The sequence below is a fragment of the Berghia stephanieae genome, chromosome 10 (assembly GCF_034508935.2).
Source record: "Berghia stephanieae isolate SIO BIC M18660-M18661 chromosome 10, UCSD_Bste_1.3, whole genome shotgun sequence".
In the NCBI taxonomy this organism is placed as follows: Eukaryota; Metazoa; Mollusca; class Gastropoda; order Nudibranchia; family Aeolidiidae; genus Berghia; species Berghia stephanieae.
The window spans coordinates 30,019,644-30,024,643 of NC_088369.1; the positions used below are offsets into that span (position 1 = coordinate 30,019,644).

Here is a 5,000-nt window from a genome sequence, read left to right on the forward strand (position 1 = left end):
CCCCTGAATCAATTTGTCTTGATTAAAAAGTTTTTTCTTCGTGAATTTAAAACAACAAGAGATGATTTCGCTTATTACACTATATTAAAATCGATAACAGGTAAGGATCGGAACTCATATGAGATTTACATTATCAAAATTATGAATTTTCCGCTTATCCATTTTAAAGGAATTCGTTAAAATGAAATGTCGGGTTAATTGAAACTTAAAAAGTATTTGAATATGATGGATACGAATGGCAATTTTTAACTATCAGACATCTACATTTTATAACTATCAATACACATTACTGATGAATACAAACGAAAGTGAACATTACGCGCTTCCAACATTATTTTGATTTCAAAAATAGACGATTTATATAAATAACAACAACAGCAACCAAGAAATACTGGACACATCAATCATCACATTCTGATGACGAGGATGATGAAAAGGAGAAATGGAACTACTACGGAGATTCCGAGCATCACTTTATCCAATGAAATACAATTTTCCTCCTGTTTGCGAAGGTTGGAGCATCCGTTTTCCCAGTCTTCTCTTGTTAGATATATCATTTATTGCTTCGTCGGTGAGAGTAAATTTTATGTTCCTCCGCTCTCAATCTTTCCTTCTACTCAGGCCCAATGATCTCGATTGGATTGCGCTCACAGTGATATGGGGTGTCAGGCAACCTCGTATCAAAACTACCTGATTAGATATTCTGCTTTGAAAACTGTTTCTGGTTCGTTTCTTTTTACTAAGGAGTATAGTTAGCCCTTTGATAAATGGTCAGAATATATTATAGTGCTGCCTGATTGAAACCATGAAATCATGTCATGTTTTATATTTGCCAAAGATAGATCCTTGAAGTGATAATGGGGCATCAAATGGTAGCGTTGTCAAATATACTACAGCTAGGCGCTTCGAGGAAAGGCAGCAAAGGGTTCTTTAGCCAGTCTTCAAACACTTCTGTATTGACCCCAGAATGATAGTTTCTACTTTCCAGATGAGGAAGAGAAAAAAAACGACATAACATCCAAAATACCCAGTAGAATAACAATGATCCCCATATACTTTTTCTACCAGAATTATCAGACTCCATTCCTTTGTTGGATGTATGTTTACGTTCTCCCAGATCCATACATCATTGGATGGTATCGATATCAAAGTTGTCTAGGATACGTTTCCTACCACGTCGTTCCACACCGGTGATCTCTGTCGTATTTCAGTAACCATCTTCTGAATACAATCATTTATATAGCTGTCCAAAGCCAAAATCTGTTTTATTGTGATCAAAATGTTTTTAGTAAAGAAAATCTGAATTTCAAAATATTTTAAAATATTGATATACCTACACACTATCATTATCGACTGCTGTTGGACTTTAATCTTTACTATCTATTGTACGATTAAATCTATTTTGCCAACATTCTAATTCTAGTTAGTGATTAGGTAATGATTTATTTGTTTAGCTCATGGCCGAATATAGAATTGTGCCTGAAACGTTTTAAGCGCAATCTGACATCAAATCTTACCATTTCATCAAGAGGCGTCACTGCTAATTTGGTGACAGCTGTCAAGTCTGCAATTCAAAGAAGTCGTGTGGCGTCACAAAGGGTTCAAATCTCATACCATCCGTTGACTTTAACATCCAGCTTCACCTCGATTTATGATCAATCTGACCAAACCGTGACATGGGCGAGGGCACGTAACATTAAATGTATGTACTTTAATCCATGTTATGTCACCACAAACTTGTATAATGTCTCGGAGCTCGGGACAAATGTATCTATATTGCAGCTTGTGACTCTCTCTCTCTCTCTCTCTCTCTCTCTGTGTCTATCTATCTATCTATCTATCTATCTATCTATCTATCTATCTATCTATCTATCTATCTATTTGTGTGTGTGTATGTGTGTTTGTGTGTGTGTGCGTATGTGTGTTGCGTAAATGAAGATGGGGTGATTTATAACAAAATCGGACATACCATTGACATTTATGATTCCCCCCCCCCCTCTCTCTCTCTCTCTCTCTCTCTCTATATATATATATATATATATATATATATATATATATATATATATATATATATATATGGACTTTGTCTTCCAACGGATAAAGAACACTTTCCGCCATACAAATGTCCATTTGACAAGCGATTTATGATGAGGTTTCGGGATTGCAGCTGGCTAGCTAATGCATCCCGCCCGTTACCTTAATAAAATCCTTTATAGCACTTGAGAATGTTTTAGGTTAAAGGGGGAATTGTCCCTGTTATGTCTAATACTTGTCTAACATTGTAAACTGTAATCACTACAATATTATACGTTTATTGGATGAGCTTTTTTGAGCAATACCACTACCCCAAAAGTTGCAAACAAAAAAAGTTTGGCGCCCTACCATTGCCAAATATTCTTAAGTGTATCAGGTTTGCCATAAATCTAGCCCCAAGGTGAACAAAACATAAATCATTTTCTTTATAAAGAATACAATGAGTTAATATCAATTCTCAGTTCCGTCCAAAAGACACACGAAAATGAAATGGATCTGTCATAAACAAAGTAATTTTCATTTTGGCATGAACTACTGGTGTCAATTAGTTGTATCAGGTTGTATGTTTCCAATAATGTTTTCATCTTATTGGAATCAGAGCACGGAAATTGAAGTCACGTGTAATGATGAAAGGTGTATTAGTTGTAGATCTTAAATAGGCTAAAATGTGTCAATTCATCAATAAATGTTGACGTTGTGAATGTGTTTATCTTACTCGGTGAGGTGAGAGGTGGGGGCGATACACACATACAATAGTTAGATGCTGCGAGGACGATTGAATGCGGAGAGTAGTCGCTTCGAATGTAACAAAACTTGACTCAAGTATATTTCCTGTTGTAATGGCAGATTTCATATTTCTATACAAGAATGCAATGCCCCCTCCACTAGGACAGATTCGTAGAAATTATTTGATTGAGTAACCATTTGGTGTCATTTCTGCCTGTGGAAACGTATCTCTGGATTTTAGCCACGTTTCTGTTAAACAAAGAATTTCAATGCCCTTCTCAATTATCATATCATTTTTATCTAAGAGTTTTTCTATTTGTTGATTGAGAATTTAGACAACCGATGACTGCATTTCTTTCTTTATTCTTACTATTCACTTTTATGATCTTCTCTTCGTCATTATTGTTTTCATTACAGCCATTCACATGTTTAAAAACCCTACATATATATATAAATCAGGTGGTCACCAAAAAAATAAAACAAACAAAAAATTGCGCCGCTCTTTGTTGGTTTGTATCTCCAAGACTCTTTATTGAATTTTTTAAAAATGTTTTAAAAGAAAAATCAAATCCTTATGGGCTGTCAGAGTTTTTTGAATCTGATTCGAGAAACACAAAAAATACAATGATTTTTCGAAACCGTGCAATATTTCAGGGAGTAAAATGTCGATGATCTTAACTTTTGTTTCCATTCTTGTCAAACATTAATTATGTCACCATAAACATTATTTTCATCATAATTCTCCTAATCATGTAAGAAAAATCGTCTATGTAACACACTCACATAGCTATTTTGGTCCAGCAATTACACAATGAAGTTACCACTAATAGCACCGCCGTCTTCTTTGATGGAGAAACGTATTCTCTTTTTCCAGCATGAAATGCACTTCCGAATTTCCTCAATGGTATTCTCCTCCCAGCATAAAATAATTCTTTCTCTCAAAGTTTCTTCCGTGAATACGGATCTAAGTCCACTATAAACCCTCTCGGTCAAAGATTACCAACTTGCATAATCCAATAGATTCAGGTCGGTGATTGAGGCGGCCAGTTGTCTTTCTCTGTGAAATGAATATTCTTACTCCGAAGAAAAGGTTGTGTTCTTTTGCTCGTATGGGATGTAGCACCATCTTGATGATAAATGAAATTCCTTCCTTTATTGTCTGACAAAATATTATCTTCCAGTAGTTTCATGTGACAAGTGCCTTCTTTAAAGAATTATATCGGGCAAATGTCACGCGTCATCTTTTTGACAAATGTTTAGGTAGTGTTACAGGATTTTATATTACTAGTAAAAAGCCTGCAATTTCGCGGGGAGAGAAATATTTTCATTCGATATTGTACCCACCATCATTTAATGAGGGCAGATTGGTAAACAACGTTGTCTGGGTAACTTGGTACATCCTCTGTTGATTTTTCTGTGTGGCCCAACATGAAGTGTAAGCCACTATAGCCTCTGACCCGTGACACAGCAACATACAGTTATCCGTGTGTGAAAACAGGTTGCGGTAAGAAAATCAACTGTATTTATTTTCAATTCCATTGTATTTTTTTTCCAACAACACTCTACACGTTTTTATATTTCACTTTCTAAACTGCATAACACAGTTCCTCCCCGCCTCCCCTCTTTTCACTCAATTAATTGCGCACTTTTTAGAAATTTCTAGTATTCTATTTAAATTAGTGCTTCCTTACAAAGGAGCATACTAATTTCCTGCCAACCAATGTTTTGTTTATTCATCTTAACTACGCCACTACCACGTTATCCCATTCATCTGTGGTGTTTCATTCATCCTGTTTTGTTGATAAAGGGAAACCCGAAAAGTTCATTTGATCTGTTTTTGTAATTAAATTGACGTTTTTAAAATGATTCTATATGATGACAAATTGAATAAATAAATGCCTGACAAAAGATCAACGGTGAAAATACAAAGCGAAAGAATACTGGGGATGTAGGAGCTTTCGGAATGTCTCCCCATTACTTAACTTATGGAAAAACAAACACCCTAGCACCTTTACTAAGACTTATGACTAACTCTTATAGAAAAAAAAGCCTCCGATCTCGAGCTAACCCTAATACAAAAAAAAAAACCCTCGGACTGCTTTGCACTACCTTCAATACTTCACAAATCAAAATGGTGTCCGAAAATCAAAACAATGGTCAAATTAGGAAATTTTAAACTTTCACAAATCTATCAAGGTTTGCTCTAGAGTTTTTAAAATGCTTCTATATGATGACAAATT

The 5,000-nt window shown here is 35.2% G+C and overlaps 1 protein-coding gene across 3 annotated transcripts in view; it reads right to left on the bottom strand.

The window, feature by feature from the left end:
* LOC144980953 (uncharacterized) overlaps positions 1-5,000 on the bottom strand; it is an 85,745-nt gene that overhangs the window by 10,866 nt on the left and 69,879 nt on the right. The window lies entirely within an intron of this gene.